General features: G+C 36.2%; 1 long non-coding RNA gene across 2 annotated transcripts; it reads right to left on the bottom strand.

The window, feature by feature from the left end:
• Positions 1-1,291: 1,291 nt before the first annotated feature.
• Positions 1,292-17,514, bottom strand: LOC137474991 (uncharacterized). Of its 2 annotated transcripts, none has more exons than XR_010999613.1 (3): positions 17,424-17,514; positions 17,143-17,235; positions 1,292-1,620 (listed from the first exon to the last, which is right to left on the bottom strand). It is a non-coding gene; the product is annotated as an uncharacterized lncRNA (long non-coding RNA). The 2 variants fall into 2 exon arrangements; XR_010999612.1 differs by lacking the exon at positions 1,292-1,620 and adding an exon at positions 14,216-14,614.
• Positions 17,515-22,182: the final 4,668 nt, after the last annotated feature.

Genomic DNA, 22,182 nt, shown 5'->3' with positions numbered 1-22,182 from the left:
TGTTTTTAGTAGCTCTAAGGATGGAGCTGTTCTGCCTCTTAAATTTTAGCCAGCATTTAATGATAGAAAGAACAGCCATATGATCCAGCTTGAGTTCTTCCAAGAACAATGTATTTCAGCCAAGAGTGAAGCTACAATACCAGGCACTTTTGAAATACTACAAAATCCTTTATAGATGTGGCCTTAGTCATATTTTCTCTATCTACATTTATGCTGAATTAGAAATTTAAAGTTCAGTGACAGACTGTTTCATCTGGCAACTCCAAAAACAGTGATTCTGATACATCTCACATAGCACTTTGAAAAGAACTTGGATGTCTGCAGAAAGTCTGTGTGTTTGGCATGATCACAAGATAGAGAAGGCAGTGTAGAACAGGAGATCCTAGTGTATGAATCCCTATGTACAGTAATTCTCTGCTTCTCTCTTCAGTCCCTGAAAGCTTCCAATCAGTCATTATACTAAATTTTTTTCTCCCTCTGTTTCCACTTATGAACCAAGCTGACCAGTTTAGGCTTCATCCCTGACTTCTGGATGAGTTCATTTTGGTCAGATGACTTTGGCCTAAATTCTTCTTCGTCTTCCTCTTTATTTAAATGAAAAGGTTTTATTAGTCTTTCCTGTCATGAAAATATACAAAGTAACCTTGTTGAGGTGTCTAAGTTCTTTTATGAATTCCTGATTTCCAAGAAAGACTCATTCTCTTGCTCTAATTCATGTTCTCAGTGTCCCAGTACATTGACTTGGAGCTTATTGAATTAAAATGTCATTAAAGTGGCAATAAAAGGATTTAATTCGTAATTCAGAAAATTAAAAAAACAAGAAGATTTTTCCTAGTTACCAGCCCACACCTCCTGTCTTTACATGGAAATGTAACAGAAACTATTGCGTGTTTGTCACAGAGTTCACTAAGAAATACTTTAATTATCCTTGAGGTGAGGTCTGTTTCCTGGATTTGTATTGTGGATTCCAATAGCCAAGAATCTCCAAGGCTGAGCAGCTCCCGCTTATAAATCAAGAGAACCAAGACATATGGAATCTTTGGTAATTCTGAACAATAAGTGTGCATATGAGTCCTCATAATAGTGGTCTTCATATGCCTACACTATGCAGCTTCTTATAATGGGAACATGGATAATGGGAACATGGAGACAGTGTTGCACACACCTTTCATTTCCTTGAAAATAACAATTATTTCAATAATTTATTTTCTCACTTTCAAACAATAACATAATTTTTCTTAATATTTCTATGGAGCTCAATGGAGCTCTATGGAGCATTGGTGGTAGTCTTGGTTGAACTTGCCTTATATAAAAACAGATCAATGCACTGAAGCTTACACTTAGCCTAGTCAGAGACCTAACAAATAAATACAGTACTTCTGTTATTTTCACAAATGCAAGGCAAATCATTATTTCCCCTTGAAATTTTACCTCTCTAGCCCATTAAAATGTAGAGAGCAGCTGTGCACTGACAGAAGGCTGACCTGCATGCCCATATAGGTCTTTTCCACCTCTTGCCTACTAGTCTGTTGCTGTCTTCATTGTTTGTGGGTAGTTGTAAGGTCTTTTCAACATTTATGATTCATCTTTAGCCTTTCTTAATAGCAAGTTGCCAACAATCTGCAAGAAAAAAGAAAAACATACTTGATTCAGTTTTACTCAGTTACTGTGATGTAAGTGCCTGATAAAGTATCATCTCTCCTTGCTAGCATTTGACATTTCAGTTTTACTAGGGTACACCCTGCAAGAAGAAAGTAATTTAAGGAATGAATTTCTGAGAGCAGAAAGATCTTCTAGAGGGGAAACCGCTTGTCTGACAGTGACAATGGATGTTACATAGGTGGTGCAGATAATGGGTTACTTGTTATGTCACAATGCATGCGACAACATAACAAGTACCCATTATCTACACCACATAATAACTAGAGAAAGAAAAAGAATATTCACATCAAATTGTGCTATGTTACATAGTGTAATAGTTGTTCTGAAGGATTACTTGTGGCCCATAACTACAGCAATATATTCCAAGAATGAAGGAGTTCTGAAAGTTGGAAAGAAGTTCAACTTCCAAGTGGGAAGGTCTGAAATCCAGGCAGGACATTTAAAACTTTTTTAAATTTTACTGGCTCCCCAAAAGATTGAGGATGAAGATTCAGATTCCTTTACAATTTTTTAGGTTTGTATAGCTCTAAGTGGATAGCAAACTGATTTTAGGCATTGTCCTTCATGGATGCTTCAGAATTGGTTCGCTTGGTCAGACCATGCTTTGAAGGTCCTGGTGTCAAGTCGATCAGCCTGTCATTTGTAATGGGAGCCTCTGGATACTGCATACCATAGTATACACACTTGTCACTTAGAGCAGTGACAAATTCTCTGAAAATACAAGCTCCTGGCAACCAGATAGTAAAAACAGCTGATGAATTATAAATATTAAACAGACCTTGTGTCTGCTTAGCACAGACACAGTAACTATGCTCCCAGAGCAGTGTAGTCTTATTCAAAGAGTACGCTGCCAAAGTTAATTAGCCTGGACATTTTTCTGCACAGCTAATTAGCCTGATTGAACAACATGGTTATCCTCTGTTTGAAGCCAATGATATCTCCAAATTGTATGGATCTGGAATTGCTTACTCAGGACTTTATCTTGTCAACAGTTCATGATCCAAATCTATTCCTATTTACCATTAGTGATCATTCTACTTAGGGCATCTGCTCCTCTCATACCATAGAGAAAGAATAAATGTAGTTACAGTATGTCAGTGTGTTCAAGCCATACACCTAAATAATAAATTAAGATTTCTTTTTCAGCATTTACCATGTATGTGCTTGCCTGTAGGCCAAATTGCATTCTGAGTCTTAATATTGAGATGCTGCCCTGAAATACGGGTAAGTAACTGAATACACCCTCATTTATTTTAAAATATGTTGTAGCTTTATATACTCTTTCTCTCTGTGGCTAATTATTTTGTGAATCTAATCAACCCCTTTGCATATGATGAGTTGAAATGGCCATAAGTCCTGTGTGTTAAAGATATTTTTTGTGAAAGGAATTTTATTTGTGCACTTTGAATAGCCTTTTGCATTTAGGCCTGTTTCATGCATTATAAAAAGAGTTAAGTGGAATTTCATTTGGCTGTGTTTCCTTTTCTGTTCTTGCAAAGATACATTTACTATTCTAGTGCTCCTATCCTTTATGATTTTAAAATTATATTTATGATACTTACTTCCTTATTTTTAACTTTCCTGGGTTATAGGATCATGAGAAAAACTTCAGGTTTGCACATCCCAATTGTGGAAAAATCCTTTTAGAAATGGGACTTAAGTGTACTCTAAATAAATAAAACAAACAAACAAAAAAAACCCCAACAATCTCTTTCCTGTAATCACCTCAGTAAATGTATGGTTTTTAATTCAGCCTTATGTCATTACTTCCTAGGAATGGACAGAGGATGGTGCCTCTCTCTATACAGAACAAACCCGATCTGTTCGTGTCTGTAGTATGAAGGAATTTCTTTGTGTTTCTCCCCTCTTTGTTATCCCTCTCTGAACACATTCTGCTTCTGCTATAACCATTGCTCAGCCAATGTTCTGAGAAAATGGCTAATGTGAAAATAGCACCACATTGTCAATGTATCTTTAGGTTGTATCATTGTAATATATACATACATCATCCATGTCTTCCCATTGCTTTATATTTTACTGAGATGCTGGCTGAAGGTTTTATGAAAATGCATATAGTCTCTATTATAACAAGGAATGGAAAGAATTTGATATATTCCACAATGGAAGAAATTAATGAACAAGGTCAGAGACTAGAAAATGCATGGCCCTGCTGGAAGAAACACTGCCAACCATGTTCCTTCATCTAATCAATGACAAATCTTGGCATGTCAGTGAACTGGGACAAAAAGAGATAGGGGCATAGACAAAGCAATACACCCTAAATGAAACCCTAGAACAAATCCTGTATAAAGCAATAGGAATCTGTGTGTATGAAATGTGTTGATGCAAAATTCCAAGGGACCTAAAGTTTTCCTGGACATTCTTCCAAAGCAAGGGGAAACTGAGGATACCTTTAACTTTGAGTGTTAATAAGAAAAGTAATAATTCTTTGGGGGACAGTTCTGTCTCTCAATTGTTTTAGGCTCACTTTCACAGGTAACCTCAGTGTGTGTCCTGCCCTTACATGAAGCATAGGGGAATACTTCAAGTTCAGCTCTGATTAGCTCCATGAGAACTTGGAAGTGAGTTTCCACAGCAATAATTAGAGGAAATGCACTGCTCTAAAGCAGAAGTTTAGGACTATAATTTGCTTACAAAACCACATATGTTGATCTACAGGACAATATATTTAATTAGATCGTAATATAGTGAATTGCTCAGAACCATCTAGTTCAACATTTTCCAGATGTGACTTTTTCACAGTTTGGATTGATAATGGCTTATTATAACGAGGTGTTTTTTGTTATTTGTCGTTTTGGTTTTTTTTTTTTAATGACAATAATCCATTAAAAATATATATATATTGAAAAATCCCCCAATTTCTTTTACCAACCAACTCACACCATGGTTTTGTTGATAGAATCACAGCCGATAAAAATATAAGCAGAGTTTCACCTTATGTTTCTGAACCACTAGATCCAGGATTATTTTCCAATACTTTAGTGCAGAGTTTTGATTCAGACACAAAATTTATTGCCTATTTTTTCCTGAAGCTGCCAATTTTAAAAACATGAAACCTCATTATTTTCGAAGTTTCTTAAAACTGTGTTTCAAGATATGCAGCACTTTGCAGTATTTGTAAGATCTTAGCTAGAAAACTACTGGCTAGTCTAATATATGGTTTAAATCTCCATTTTATACTAGGTGAAGTTTACAATTTATCATGAACATAACCAGGAGTCACAGAGTTAGTAACTTTTGATTGCTCAGAAGAAAGATAGGAAAAGGTACTAAGAAAATTTCTGAACTTAATTTGGAGTTGATTTGACTGAACCAGTTATGCAACAAGTGAGTTATTGAGCTAAGGAGGGTAGGAAAACTAGAGAGACAGATAAAAATAGTCTGATAAATAAAGACAGCATAAGTTCATATCATGGCATTTCTTGCTGTATAATTGAGTTCTGACTATCTTTTGATGTAATATTTTTAATAAAACATAACCCCCAACAGTCTTACAACTTGATTAATACCTTCAAGATTATGGTGTTTTTAAGAGTGTAAAGGGAATATCATTCTTTTCTTCTATGAGTCAAAGGTAAAAATTTATGCAAGTCTCAAAAATTACCAGCTAAGTCAAGGAAGTAAAAACAAATCAGTAACAATTTGTTGCAAAGACACCATCTCTTGAGAAATTCTCCTGTCTATGGACTGGTAGAAGTTAAGAGATTATTTTGGATGCATATAACTACTTGAAAGAGTTTTCTTCAAGCACACCTTGTTCATCTAGTGTCAAGACACTGGACCTTTGAGTTTTGTGATGTAAAAAATTTTAATTGTTAATCTCTAGGCTGAGATCAAGCAAAACACTGTCATCAAATTAACTTCAGCACAAAGATATGCTATTTATACTATTTAATTTGTTGGGACTGTTCATCAATTTGAACACATATTGAAGTTCATTCTCTTACCATTACACTAATGTGGCAGCTGTCACAACAAAGGTAGTTTCACATTTTTAAAAACTAACACTTTTCCTAAGTCATGTTTTTGAAGGGGTCAAACATAAAAAAAATTAAATCCACGGTACTAATTCATGAAATGGAATTTTGCATGCTTTGCTTAAATAATTAATAGATAATATTTGTGTAATTATTTAACAGATTTCAGATTGCAGCTGGCATAATTTAAATTTTATATATTATTAATTTAGTGTAAAATACGGTAAATGATATAGCAAAATGCTTTAAAATCTATGCCAATCTGCTAAATGTTTATATAATTATCTGTAAAATATCAAGTGCTGTAAGAATTGCAACATTTTCCCACAAGATATCAATCTGCTGATGGCAAGTGACAAATTAACAGAGTGATGTTTTCTATAATTAGTAAAAATCTATCATAGATATACAAAAATCTATACATGTTTACATAGTCTTTTCATAGCAACAGTTGGGCTTTTTTTTTTTTTTTTTTAATTCAGCTTACCATATGTATGAGTATTGCGTTATTGGCTGCTACTGCATTACCCGGTAGTGTTTCTTTCTTTCACATGTATATTGAAAGGCTTTCTAAGCATCTTAAGTACAGCCCTTGAGTTCCTTAACTCTTCAAGAAGATGAATGGTGAGATTTGAAGACAATTGGCATTGGTTTGGCTTTTTTCTCACTGAAATTGGCTGTAAAACTCCCATCAATCCTGGAAGTTACAAATTTATATTTGTTCAAAGTGCATTCAGAGAAATACCAGGAAGATAAATCTACTTGTGGGCTATTAAACACTATGCCTTTGTCTGCAGTAATAAAGTAACCAGAGAGATGGAGCTCAGGTTTGAGTGCCAGCATGAGACTGCCCACACTGCTGCACTGTTAACCTGGCCTCTGGCACAGTTTAGGGGGGAGTAACCCAGCACTGCCCCTGCTCACCCCCTACTGCTGAATGCTGTTGTCCTGGCAGTGTCCTTGGGCTGGGCTGTTGTTATGCATTGCATTTCTAACAAGTCCAGTGGTGGTGCAGCTTGACAGCACTTCTAGTTCTAAGTAAACCAAACAAGATATGCCTTTGTTCAGTGCAGGACAGACACAAAGCCTGTACCTAGTGATATTAGACACTTCACAGTCTCTTTAGAAGGGATCCACACTTCCCAGAGCTGTGCCCCTGGGAAGATCTCCAGAGTTGCAAAAAGTGACCAGAGATAGGAAGTGCACCTTAACCTCGAGGTTCTTTTACTGCAAATGGGTTTCCCCAAAGCCTTTTTTAAGCTTTCTTTCAACTCTGGACTGAGTGACAGTGACTGTGAGATATTCTCCCTTGAGGGTATATTCTCTGAGGATAAAGCTGAGGGAAGAGAGATACTAGGTCTTGTGTAGAGTCAGCCCCCATTTCCCACTTCCTATGCCAAAAAAAAAATAATAGATTCCAGTTTCCACTGATAACTGAATCCTCCAGTATGGAAAAGTCATATTCAAACAAGCAAGTCAAATACATTTAAGAAGACACAATTTTGTATCTATCCCCACACCAGACATGCGGCTTTTTACTCATACACAGTCTGTGGGCATTCTTTAGCTTCCTAAATTAAAGGAAAAAACATTATTGAAATTACATGAAAGAAAATAACACATTAGTCGTTGTCAAAAGACATAATGAAAGCAGCATTTTTTTCATTACTTCTTTTCTTTCCAGTAAGGAAAAGAGATTATTGCATCATTTGGCACATACTCATTGTTTGTAAATACTTAAATTGGTTTATATTAATCTGCATTGTTCAATTTGTACTGCGCATGCAGTGTGGAACTGAAACTGTTCTTAATGCTGCCAGCATTTTTTTGGTTCCTATTATTGCTCTGTACATGAGGTCAGTACTGGAAAGATGAGCACGCAAATAAACTTGTAAATACAAAGTTGATCTATCTGTCGTAATTAAAAGTTTTTATTTTTGTTGCATTTGGAAGAACATTTCAAGCACCATTTTGTTTATTTGAAATATTTTTACTAAATATATGGCATGTGATTATTGCTAATTATTGTTCTGTCAGGATGCCATGGAAAAACGTGCCTTCTACTAACACCATATCATGTTCTGTGCACTTTTTCTTTCAGACTCTGCATTAAATGACAATCATCCCATTATCAGAATGGGGTCATTTATACACTTGGTTTTGTGTGACTTTTCTCATAATCTCTAAACTATCTGTAATGAATTATTAATTCTTTAAGAGCGTAGACTCTCTTATTCCGCAATATTTGCAAAGAAACAGCAGTAAAATTTATCTAAACATTGACTGAATAGATATGCTGTGGTTTGAAGTGTTACCTAATGGCTTGTACTGTAGGATCTTCCTAGATGGGGAGGAGGAACCTTCCACAGCTCTCTCTTAACCCTCTGTAGCACTAATATCTTGTACCTGACACAGAAAAGCTCCTAAGCATTTGTGTAACTTTCCATACGTGGTTAGCCCTGTGCATTTTATGAAGAAAAGCTTGTAGTCACACATAAACATTTATTAGAAATGGACTTAAAGGTGTTCTCAAGTTGTGATGTGAGCTACATATTAATCAATTTTTATGGGGGAGCCTACTTCAGTGAATACATACAACTTTGCTTCCCATGACATTTTTGGTAAAAACAGCTGATTCTAGAGAATACAGTAAAAAGGCTCCTAACATCACCAAAGAGATTTTGATTGTGGTTTGGGGCTTTTTTCTTATTTTTGGAGAACGCATTTTTTTTGTGAATATTCTTCTACAATATTCACCTATGCTGGCTCCAGCCCTTCTACAGTAGTAATATAAGTACATACATCACATTTTGAATTAGGATCAAAGAAGTAAAAAGGCAGCTTTTAGTATCAGTGGAAGGAGTTAATTTAATCACTGTGCTATTTCAAGGGCTGCATGATTGACAGTGAAAAGAAAGATTGCTATAATCAGATTTTTATATTAGATTGTTCATCATGGAATAAATATATTGGTTAGAAAATCGCAAATATGCATTTGTTTCAGTAGACTTGAAATCATTAGAGTTATCAAAATAATAGTTCTTTGTGGATTTCTTTAAGTCTGTTAAAGGTATCCAAGCGGAATATCCTGTAATTGCTTACTCTCCTTAATGAAATTTGGAAACTTTTCACATCTCACGTAAATAAAAGTAAATAACCTAATTAATTTACTATTGATGTTTTGTTCATTTTGTCTGAAGAGATAAGCTAGTCATGAGTAGGGGAAAGGGAGCATATGGGTATGGAGAAACCTGGGGATGTGTGAATAAAATGATGACTATGTTATTAATAGAATTTAGGGCTGTTCAATTACAATTGGCTGTTTGCCATTACAATAAACAGTGGAATTGGCTGAAAAACAGTACTAATTAGGGAAAGATGATGAGAATGATAAGATACTCTGAAAACCAGTGTCTAATGCACTGGTTTATCCTTTTTAGTGAAAAAATATGAGAGAGATTTTGCTTCCTGCTCCCCAGATGTATCTGTATACTATAGTAAATATCAGAAACAAAATTTTCTATTTTGTCTGATTTGGAGTGAAGATTTAATTTTGTAATTTACAAGCTATATGATATATCCACAGGTATTCCTATTGCATGGGGTAATTCTTTCACTCTTCGCTCCAATAGCTAAATGAAATTGCTTTACTTCATGAAATTAACATTATTGTATTTTCATTCAGTTTGTTAATTGTTCAATAAATACCATCAATAATCCTAGAGAGATGTTACCATATCTTAGAATGACTGCATCCTTAGCCATTCCTCTCTATTTTAGCAACACATATTGCCCTCTAGGAAACAAGGACTGAGTTGAGGAGATCTCCTATCCTGTTGTGAAAGTTTTGCATTTTGTTTGTAAATTTTCTTGCTTCCACTTGGCTTAAACAAACTAATCACAAGATCACCTAAGTCTAATATGTTTGAGTACCAGCAGAAGAATGATATTCTTTGCTCTATATTTCCATGGTTCAACTCAGCAGATTTTATAACAAAGGAAGTAAAAAACAATATTATTTTATAGGCATTGTATCTATACATTTTGTTAAATACCACCTCTTTCTTTCCTTTCTATTTCTTTCTACTGTATCTTTTTTTTTTTTTTGAGTTGGAACTTTGGCCTTACTTCTGAGTTCAACACAATCACAACTTTCTAAAAAATGCATATTTCTTTAAGAGCCTCCGTAGTCATTTAAATGGAGCCCAGTTCTAAAATTAGGCTTATTACTGAAGTATCTGATATTAAAACATATCCATTTAAGATGGATAGAACCAGTTAAGAAAAACTGATATATCTTGATTTTGGATCTAATATCAGGTCAGTAATTTTGATTATTCTGCATATCAAGTAATTTGAGAGTTCTTGTATGTTGTATTTCTATAGGTACTCTGCAGCTGTCAATATATACATCAGATATGATACTACAATTCAAATTGGCTGCAGGTTTGCAGATTTAATACTGTCTGCAACTGCCATATTTTACATAGCTGTAAAAGCAGAATCTCTTTTGCATCTTGAATAATTGTATTTAAAATAGATAAGAATGGGGGTTATCAATCCCCATCAAAATTTCCTCAACCTTTTGGAAAGTGAGTTTCAGCAGTCTGTTTTAAAACCTATTTCTACTTTCTCTTCCAAACTCAAAATATTTGCAACACCCCAGCTTTGCAACAGCCTTCCCCTAATAAAATTTTTTGATTTCTTTAAAATAAAGTTCTCTGATTATCTTGTAGATTAACTAACTAAAAAACCGTAGAGGTATCCAACATAATTTGGACCCAACCCATGTAATTTACAATAGTTGCCTCTCTCTGTAAACAATCAAGGAACAGAACACAGTCAGTCTCAACAAAAAATTGCATAAAGGTCCCTGAAGCCTGCTGAAAATAATTTTATTTTATTTGAGGGATGCTAGATGTGCATATTATGCAAATCCTCAGAAGATACAACTTGTTGTTAATCCATAACAAGGTACTTATAGAGATGCAAAATGTGTCATCTGATTACCTGGAAAAAAGTCAGGGATTCACAGTAGATATAAAACAGAACTTGCCATCTTTGTCCTTCACATTACTCTGTACATCTTCTGGCCTGCAGTTCTTTATTCCCTGCTTAGACCACACTTCAGCAAAAAGCCAAAAGCTTAACAGAGCACTTTAAGCATTTTACATATGGGCAAATATAAGGACTGTGCTAGACAACAAAATTTGTTATACTTATTAATGGAGTGGCAGAAAATACCTTTCTCTGAATTTATTTCCAAGGCCTTGGTAAATGAGACATGAAACTACAGAAGGTAATCACCTTGCAGGTACTTCCATGGAAAAATGTGTCCTGTGCAAAATGTTAAAAGAAATATATTCTTTTCTTCTTTCTGGATTCACACAAGGACTTCTGACTTATTGAACATATTAAGCTGATGAGTTAAGAGGCAGATAATTTTTTTTACTTTTTGCCTTTTTTATAAATGAATTCCCTTCACGATTTAGCTGATTATAGTTTTAAAATGAAAATATTTGATGTATTGCAAACAGTGTACTGAAAAATGTAAAGAGTGACTTGTTTGAGAGTTAAGATTAATTCCAGAATTTTTTGGGGGGAGCTTTCTTCCGCTGTTTTATTAAGTGCAAGATTGAAGTCTCCTGATATATTCTCACATCTCAGAGATTCTCATTAAAAGAAGTTATAGCAACTGAATATAAGATAGAAAATTTTGGACTTTATATATTTCAGCATGAGTAGTTTTCACTAGATAATTTTTTCCCCAACACTTGGGTCTAACATGGAAACTATCAGGCACTCCACTTGCTTTTAAGCATGACAAAAAGGGCTCACTGTTTTTTCTCTGTTATAAAAGGCACCATTAAAATCTTTCAGCCAACACCTCACTACTTGCAATAACCACAATATACTTCTGTATTTAGAAAGTCAAATGACACTTTAAATGATGAATGCTGAGCTCTTAATATCTTCAACTCTATTAATGATAAAGAATATAATTTCCTCTGCATCAAGGTGCTGTAGGAGCTATACTAATAAAGTGTTGGTAAGATAGATCAGTTTAGCTTCCTACTGCTGTGCCACACTTCTGGCAAGCCAGAGTAAGCTTGTGAGAAGATATCCTCCTTCCTCCTCCAGTGATGATTGGGATCCATCTCTTCCAAAATGCACCTGTGTTACTGTGGCAAGCAAAGGAAGGGAAATAATTGCAGGTTACAGCTGCATCACCTGGGATGAGGGGCACCATGGCTTTAGCAGGGCCATGAGTTACCATTTCAAGTGAAAGCAGATCTCAAGTGTTTGTACCACCAATGTTGAGTTATCTCTCCATGGAACCTGTAAAATGCATAAGAAAGCCACACCCTTTCCTCTCTACTGTTTTAAAACCTCTCCTGCATGGAGGGATTTCATCAGAAATTATGTGGTCTACATGAAGAGATTTTTAGTGAGACTGACTACCTAAGCATATGCCAGAAAATTGCTGTCAAATGTGCTGGGATGTGTCAGGACACTTACAGAGACAGACTGAAGAGGACAATGGAAATGTAGTGTCTGGGTCACTGCCAAAATGAAAAGATGTTCTGCATCTCCTGAGAATAAATGGAATTACAATATCCTGGATATGAAGGTGTATCTGAAAGAAAATTTGTCATTGAAAGGAAAGGACCCTGAAGTCATGAAGAAAACATCAAGATTGATATTGAGAAAGTATATAAAACGAAGAAATAAAGCATGGACTGTCATTTATTAAGATAAGGAAAATATTGAACTTTAAATCTAAAAACGTGGCAAAATATGTATGAACATTTGTGTATGGTTTTTGATGAACCCCAGTCTGAGATCCCAGTATAACGATCAGAGTGCGTGAATGGAAGGAAATTAGAAGGAAAATAAATATATTCAAATCCTTCAGTTTACTTAGATGCAGTTCTTATTGAACTGAAAGGAGTAAAGACTAGCAGATTTGGTGTGCTTTGAGGACACAAAACAGCTACATCCTAATCTGGCAGCATAGCCCAGCCTTTGTCAAAAACACACAGGTGGATCGAGAGGCATTAGCAGGATTTGTATGATGAACAAGCGTTAATGGAAGTTTTCTACAGAAAAGTCTTGTGAGTATGAACTGCCTGCCTTGAATGCCAAAATAGCATGGGCCTAGGTTCAGCTGGTGTGAGGTATCATAAACCTCAATTTTCTTGCATCTTCATTGAAACTCCACCAGGCCCTCAGTGCTCTAAGTGATGTTAGTCACAAAACAGCTTATATAAACATAAGGCCCTGAGTCCACTAGTAAACAGCTGAAGCCCAACTCACTCTTCTGAGTCAGCTTCCATTAATTACACTCCCTACATTAATTAAAAAGAAAAAAAACTATATTAATCAAAAAGAAAACGAATGTCTCCTGTATTTTGTGATGATGTATCTCATAAGTAGCCAAATCTTAGAATTAATGTAGCATCTTCTTGTCAGAGTACAAATCCTCAATCCAAACTATTGCTGCAAACACAGAGAGCAGGAAAATAGTATTCTGTGATCCCTAAAATGCGGTGACCTTGGTTTAATTATTCAACTCAGAAACATGCACTGTGGCACAGCTGGCTTCATGTTAATCTCTGCAACTGGCAATTACTTGAATAACCAAAGAAAGACTAAACAGTTGAAATATACCCCTTCCTCCCTACAACTGAATAGAATAGATCTAATTCTATGCGCTTCATATAGACAAAACTTCTGTGATCATTATCAGAGCTACCTGTCACCTATGTAACATTGCGAAGTCATTAGCTGTGCCAGGTCCAGAGGTTTTTCAGAAGTTTCAGGGTATTTGGTATATCTCACAGAAAATACAGTGGTGCTCAGCAACATGCATCTGTTTTCTCTTACCGTTTTTCAGTGATCCTTTGCAATGAACTGAAAGCTACACAGCCTCCCTTGTTTTCAAGAGCAGAGTTCTAATAAAGGCATGACACTGTATATATATTGGCCCCCATTTCTGACAAAGCAAAGGGTTTTTTACCCTATTATTCCCACAGCAGGAACCTTACTGCTTTGTTGGTTAGGTTTAAGTTCCCAGCCAATTTAGATATTCTCAGCCCTTCTCCCACCTTGATGTTTTCTCCAGTGATGCACATATAAAAAGATACCATATCTCTTCTCAGCCTTCAGGCTAAAGAAGACTAAGTCTTTCAGTTGCCCTGTATAAGACAGATTCATTATTCCTTTTTCATCTTATCACAGACCTTCTTGACTCTTTTTCTTCTCAAGAACATATTTATGTGATATGAGTGATTAGGAATGCATGCAGCATTTCAGCCATGTTTTCCGCAGTGAAGCAAACTTTTTCCTACCTCCTGCCCCTATCTGCTTTGCTCTTCAATACTCCTACCCCTTCCTCAAGCTGACCTCCTTGTCCTTGACAGCACAAAAGAGTGCATTGGACATACTTACATGCCTTGCATCTCCCAGGTTGCCATAGCAGACATGTTTGTCACCGCAGCTGCCAGGAGAGTCTGCCTCTGCAGCTCTGTGAGGCCAGGGGAGGAGGAGGAGACAGCAGGCTGTTGTTAACTGGGATTTGGCTGCACCTGCCACAGGGCCCTCAGAACTACTGCTCCACAGGGTGGTTCTTCTGTACCCACTTGTTGTTTCAGGACATGAAAGCTCCTCTGGCAGAAGCCATTCAGTGTGAACCTGCTCCCCTGCTTTCATTGCATCTGCTGGGGGATGAATATATAATGACAAAGCTTCATTGTGTCCCACTCCCTCAGTCCAGTGGGGAACGCTCATCTCTGCATTATCTTCCTGCTCCGCGTTTGATGGGATTAACTCTGTCTCCAACCGAGTGCCAGGTACACATGCTGACACTGGTGAGACAGCTTCTCAGCCTGCCCAAAGCCACTGTTCAAGCTGTCCTACTCAGTGCCCCAGTGCCAGCTCTTCTCCAAGAGGCCCTGCAAGAAACACTGCATCTGAGACCACAACTGGAGAGTGATACACTGTCTGACACCAGCACAGCCACAAGGGTCTCTCTCCCCTGTGTCTTTGCACAACCCCACAGGATGGGCCCAAAGGGTGGACCTGCCACTGCCTTGCAGGATTTCTGCTTTACAATTATGGCACTAAGTCGAAAATCTTAATGTGCCAATTTAACTAAGGGGCCTGAATACATAATTATTTCTAGGAGACAAGAAGCATATCAATTGCCAAGTAATGGATTTCCCAGTGGAAATCTAAAATTTCAGCATTCTATTTCCTTCACAGCATTTTTCCCAATCTTTAAGAAACAAAGAAACCTGCAACCAACAGTGTGTATTTTTTCATTTCAAATACACACCCTCAGCTACTGTTTTGACAGCACAGATTTAATGAGATTTCTGTAGTTGAACTCACAATTTAGCTACAGCACAGAGCACAGGACAGTGACTTTGACACAATTCCATTTTCACCACTGGAACCCTGCATTCAGTGCCCAGTTTAGGATGTAAGTGATTTGCTGTCTCATCTAAGTCTCCCCTACTTGCTTGTCTGCAACACAGAATCTGTGTCATGTGTCATCATCATTTCTGTTTTAAAGGTGCAGTAAACAGCTTCATTTCCACTAGATAATTCTCATGAGTCACTTCCCCAACACATTTGTCATTTTAAATACTCAGGTTCAGTAGAAACCAAATGTAAAATCAGTGTCCTTTCATGAAATTCAATGAGCTATTCTGATTTATGTCACAGAGCATAAATGTACAGATGAGGGACTTGTATCTGTTATGGACTCCAGGCCTCTCAGATGTTAAGGCCAAGAAATAGTAATCATTTCAAACTCAAGCCCTTTAAATGGACCATCCTTTTCCCTAAAACCAGGGCTATTTACATAAGGTTGTGACCTTAGGTGTGGACTCTCATGCAAGAAAGATAGCACTGCATTTTTCAATTTGTCTCACATATCAGAGGAAACTGGCAATATGTTTAAACAGGTTAGGGAAAACACACCTAATGAAGTATAAAACTGTATATACGTGTTCATTTTGGATATATTTTGCTTGAAGTTCAGACCTTGCTGTATTCCCCCATAACTGTCCTGCCTGAGCCGCCTGAGTCCATTCAGAGCCATTGCCAATTTGTCAATGGCTGCAAAGGCAGCAAGACTGGACTAACTCCTCAAAAGAGATAAGAAAGATAATTTAAGCATAAACCTTTGCTAGGGTTATCTCAGAACTGATTTCCAGGTTGATATAAGCTGGATGTTAGGACAGAAGAGTGCTTATTCAAGAAGCCAGTATGATGTCTTTTATCCATTTAACAGTTACTGAGAACTGAGATACTAAATTACCAAGTGAAATATTAATGCTATGCTTACATTTGTATCATAGCTTGCATGAGTGAAGCTTACAGGAAGTTCTAGGTTATTTGGGGAATGAGTTGAACCAGTGTAATAGTTTTTGCAGATTAACTAACATGGTGTAATGGAGGAAAGACATTTTGTCCTCCTGCTGAAGTTTACTCTGATGCCCACAGTACCTCCTGAATTGCCTACTCTCTAACTTCCAGTCTGCAGAAAAACACATTTTGTTTGCCATTGGTACAGGAAATGGGAAATACCATGAATGTTATGGCAGTTATACATATGAAGGTTTATATTTATATATAAGGTTTGGAGAATGTATCTTCAAAAAAAGAAGGGATTTTTTTTGTTACAGCTGAGTGCTGAGTCTTTTAATCGTTCCTTATGTAGCAATCTCTCCATCTTCATGATTATTATACATTGTTTTTCTCTGAACTTCATCCAGTTTGTCTACATTTTTCAAGAAATAAGGTGTCTAAAACTCTCAGTGCAATATTCCACCTTCATTGTCACTATACAGATAGGGTCTATTATCTTCCTGCTCCATGAGAGGCATAAATATCTCTGCTTTACGGAGCTCAAGGTTAAAATGGTCCTTTAGCTGCCATTTTACTTTGCAAATATATCTGATAAAATAAGATTTTAAAAAAAAAGTTTAGGAGGAAAAAAAAAGAACAATAAAAAGCAATATGTCTTGAAACAACTGACAAGCAATAATTACCTCTCTGACATTACAAGAAGGTTACTAGCCTTACCTCCCACCTTAAAAAAAAAAAACAAACCACACACTGGTATAAGCTAGTTTAACCAAATTAGTTTTTTCTTGTGTTAGTGATCTGTGATTTAACTGCTCTGCAAATTTTCTGAAAATCTTCATAAAACTCAGAAGCACTTAAAATTCTTAAACAAGTAAATTATATAGATTACTAATTATTAAAAATAATTGGTTCCAGTAAAATAGTGTATGCAGCCATATGTGCACATTCCCAAGAACTCTATAATAGATAACCTCAGCTATGAGAACAGTGTTTGAACAAAACTGTCCCAAAGTCTTTTATCATATCACAAAATCGAGGGACTAAAAGACCCTAATGAAAAAGAAATTCACTCTGAGATTGCTATTAATTATTACAAGATACAAACCCCTCAACTTGAGACTCCTGTTTTGGCTGCTGTCCTGAGTCTGTGTTCTGGAAAGAATATCGTGCTGTGACCCACCAGTGGGGCTCAATGGATCTACAGAGAATGGGAATTAAGATTCTTTTAGTGCAATTTCATGTTCATATTGCAGCTGAATGTTTCATAACTACATATATTTTTTCCAGTTACTGAATTTAGATACCAAAGGCTGGTGCAAATATGCCCAGTTTTGCATTCCTTACCCTGCAAGGGACAAGGGACAACCCCCTAAACATTGTGCTTACTTTGCCTATAGGACCAACATATCAACATAAGAATTACATCATTTACTCTCTTCACAGAGCAGCCCATGTAAAGCTAACACTTTGTACCCCATCCACAGGTTTGGGTCTAACTTGTTGTTAAGGAAGTGCTGTTTGGGTTAAAACCACACTGCCTTTCTTCCCATTCAAAATGCCTGGTATGCAAGACGCTGCCCGCTCACCCATGAAATGGACAAACTGGCTTCTGGACTCACCACAGCCCTGGGTTCCTGCATCCATCTGCCTGCTCTGACTGCTCTGACTGCTCTGCTCTGACTTTCCCACTCCCTGTTCTTATGCCAAAACATTGCCCCTCAATGCATCCAAGAACATGGGCATGGTGGGAACCCAGACTGAGCTGCCAGGAGTCAGATTTGGGTTCCAGAGTTTGGCATGAAAAATGCATGTGGGTATTTTCCATCTGATCACTGCTGGAATTAAAAAAAAAAGCAGTTCTGGAAAAACAGGCTAAGATGTGTAGTAGCAATTCAGTATCATTGGGATGCATAATTTACTGGAGAAAATGGAGCTGTTTTGCTCTGCTGGAGTTTAAAAAGGAGTAATTTCCCATGCTCTCCTCTATCTGCAATACCCATGTGGAAGAAGCAGCAATAAAACCAGAACTTTCCTCACGCTGAGCACAGGTACCCAGGGCAGGAGCACACTGATTTATATGTTGTATTTCTGCTTTCCATCACACGGACTTTATGAGGAATCATAAAATGGAAGGTAGAGTAATTAAGAAAGGAGTCATATAAGATATGAGACAGAGTTGTTGCTTCTGCTGCTTGGTATCTCTGCATACACAACAAGAACATACATTAATTCACTGAGATTCTTATTCATTACATTGGTAATTCTGTAGTTAATCAGAAAGAAGTATAATTTCATTAAAAAAAAAAACATTAAAAAAGGGAAAGGAAAAAAAAAACAACTTGTGAAGCCCAGCCAGCAAAGACTAAAAGAACTGAAATTTGTTGTCCTGTTTTGGCAATTGGCACAGTTAAAATCCAATAAAGGGAAGAAAATAAAATATTTTCCTTATAAATAAGCTAGGGAAAATTATTCCCTACTAGATCAGAAATAGGAAAACTAGATTTAGACATTTCTGAATTGCAGGTAATTCCCTGGAATGCTCCAGGGCGAATGTGTCTCTGCTCTGCTCCTTATTAAGTGCAAAACTGTACAGCACTACCTTTCCTTGAAAGACTTTTCAGTCCTGCAATACAGACAGTGTTGGGAAATATTGCTAAGCCCTGAAGTGTAGTGAATTTTAGGAGATAATTCAGATGAACTTAAAGGCAAGTTTACAGGGTTCTATTAGCTCTCACGTACTACAGAGAAGGGCAAAGGTAGAAAAAGGATTATGGAAGAGACTGTAGAATAGAAGACCTTCTACTTACTGTCAAGTTTTGTGTTAGTGTTGTCTTGTTTGACAAATTCCTGTTGTCTTGTCCTATCAGCAATGAACTATCAGTCTTTCCAGGAACACCACTTACTGTCTGGGCTTGGGAAGCAGTGCAATTTACTGTCACATGTTGCAGAAGACTGACATTGGTAGGAAATCACTTTCTCAGAAAACAAGAATCAATATTTTAAATACTTTATTGCTTCAAGTATAGATTTTAAGTGTTATCTAAGAATATAATGTGAACCAAATATGTTCCTAAGATCTATTCATATAATAGGAGTATTGATATTTTTATAAATTGGAAACATCCTATTTTCATTAAGAACTTTGTATACTTTATTAGAGAACATATGAAGCTATTCCAAGAAAAAAAATGAACTTTTCAATTTGAAAATGTTATACTTTCATAACTGTGGGGTTTGGGATTTTTTTAAACTATATGGGAAATTTTTCAAAATTGGAAATTTAATCTTTCCTGATTTTTTTAAAAAAAATGTAATCACTTCCCTCTCTGTAGCCATCCAGCTAAATATTTTTCAAAGAGTTTTATCATTTTTTATGCTTTATTCACTTTTCTTTGGCAAACACCACTGCTAAAACTACAGGGAACCAAGTTAAATGTAAAATTTGCTTATATAAATGATTGCATGAAAACATCAAAGCAACTCAGTCATCTCACCCCCATTATCATCATTCACTATAGTTGCATATGTAATTTAATTCTCTCGACAGCAGCTGCACATTTTTGCAGGAATCAGAAAACCAGAAAAACACTGGTGAGATTCAATAAAAGACAGAAAGTAACTGACAATGAAACTGAAAGTTCTGTCCTTTAGGTGAAGGTTGCATTTGAATAGCACAGCAATTAAATGTAAAAGCTGAATGCCTTTAATTTAGTCCAGGGGTTTCTCGCCTTTCTTTTCAGGTAGGTAATGTTTCCAACCAAGTCTATCCTGCAACAAAGATGTGATATGATGTTATTCCAAATACAGTTGAGGTAAACAACAGAATATGTGTTTTTTCCAAAACATTTTCTTTCTTTTTTTTTTTTGTCTTTAAAAGGGGATATTCCCATAATAGAGCTCTAATTTTGTATGTGACAATGGCATACCTTTCCCCTGATGATATGTCAGTGTGGTTATTTTAACTCTAAACAGGATATATCCAATCCCACAATACTGCTCTGCAGCTGACCATCTAAAGTATGGCAGGTTCAGCCCCACCCCTGATATATGCACCTCTTCCATGAGTCATTTGAGAAGATATGTAATATGCAGGTCACTTAAGACATTGCCCCAAGCAATTTAAAAGTAAGGGATGGGATATTGGACTGAAAAAATTGTGCAAAGGTTTGAAGGAAACATGGATTATTTATCTTTTGGTGATTCTCGTGTTCATTTTTCCTGTGATGAATACTGTTCTTTGGCATCACCCTCACTGGGGTGCACACCCATGCAGAATATTAAAGTACGGGAAATTGTGTGGGTTATTTTCTGTACATAACTCTAACCTCCTTTGATTTCAGGGTGCATGTACAAACCTGGAATTTAGATATTTGTTTTTTCTCCAAATCCCTTCTGTCAATGGAGTGGCCTGATGTGAGGTGAAGGAGTGTTTTGCTATTCATGTCATTTTCCTGAATGTTGAACTGTGCTGAAAGAAGCCAAATATCAGGTTAAAGCAGCACTTCAGGAATACAGTATATTTACTATATACCAAAACCTAGCAGTTTTTAAAAGTATTTTCTCCTTATTTTAGTCTGTAAAATTAGGCTATTTAGTGTTTTATTTTATGCTCTCTCAAATACTTTCCTCTTCTTCCTTCTCACAAAATGTAATGTTATCAGGATAAGAAGAGACACAACAAGACAGAAAACAATACTTCTAATTCAGTTTTTCAACTGCACTGCACTGTTGAGAATACAAGAATTCTTCATGCAGATTAGAGATCCTGTTGCAAGAAATTATAATTCATGATAATCTCATTGTTTTAGAGCATATGGAGAAAGTGGAGAACTTTCTCCTATGGCACCATTATGCTCATTTCTGCAGTTTTTTTAGCGTTCATTTCTTTTGAGTACTGTATATATTCTCTTACTGTTTCTGTGTAGAATTCAGGGAAGATAATGCAATGATGGGACTGGCAGACCTTTGGTGGGAAACCAGAAAAATCTTGTGCTCTTGCTGCACCCTGATCTTCTTACTGGAGTTAGTATCCTGTTCTTATTGATTTCTTACCTTCATGGCTCACTGCAATAAATTTGAATCCTAAATCAAACTTCCACAAAAACAAAAGCACTGATTTTCTGTTACATTTCTATTTCTGTAGTCATTTATAGCTGAGCTGTTACATGTTTAGCATTCCTGATCTGATATGCTAATATGTTACACCTTACCTTATTTGTACTCTCTTTGCAAAGCAGCAAAGATGAATTGAGCACAGAGTGTGTAGGGCAATAGAAAGAGAGACACAAAGGAAGGTAGAAACGGAAAAAGATTGGGCTCTGGGGGCAGGTTCTGGCACAATGCTCATTTATCTCTATCATCTGTAATGACATGAGTGCATCTAGCCGGGGGCAAAAAAATGCTGTAATTGCTAAAGATAATATAGCTTATATTTTCTAGATGGGCTCTCTCATAAAAGCGATAGTTGAGTTTCTGAACATATTGCCAATATTTCTATATCTGACTTTATCACTTAGAGGGCAGAAGGGGCAGTTATGAGACTTTGGTAAGAAAATAAAGGATATGGTCACCAGACATCAGTTTGTCATTTTCTTCTTTAAACTGAATATATATCATAAAAACATAAGAGAAGCAAGCATCTTAATAATAAGGCCTTGACCTGTATGGCAAAATTTAACCACTTAATATGAAAAAAAGTGTCTTCAACGTGCCTCTGTTAAATCAGCCTACAAATCAGTATCAGAGAAGGGGCAACACCTGGTCTGCCTATAGGCAGATGATAATACAATATTAATTCCAGTGAATTTCTTCATCTTTAAAATTTATTTTAGAGTTTTGTTAAGGAACAAGACAACTGTCTATTTCTAGTAGAAATATTAAAAGTTCAGGCATATACTTGATTTGTGCCTTCTGATCATCTATTCAGATAATAAACAATTTTCCTGTTCTATTTCCTATAAGGAAAATAATTCTTAGAGTTACATATTTTTATCATTGATGGTGCCTATTTTTATCTTCTAATCAAAATATTTTATTTTCCTGTATGCCACAAGGTTAAAGGTAGGGAAAACACAGTAACTTGTACATTCCTAATCAGTGGTGTTTCAAAGATTATTTCAGTAGCTGAGCATCAGGATACAGATGA

This window comes from Anomalospiza imberbis, chromosome 5 (genome assembly GCF_031753505.1).
Source record: "Anomalospiza imberbis isolate Cuckoo-Finch-1a 21T00152 chromosome 5, ASM3175350v1, whole genome shotgun sequence".
In the NCBI taxonomy this organism is placed as follows: Eukaryota; Metazoa; Chordata; class Aves; order Passeriformes; family Viduidae; genus Anomalospiza; species Anomalospiza imberbis.
This window is presented reverse-complemented; position numbering and strand designations above follow the sequence as displayed.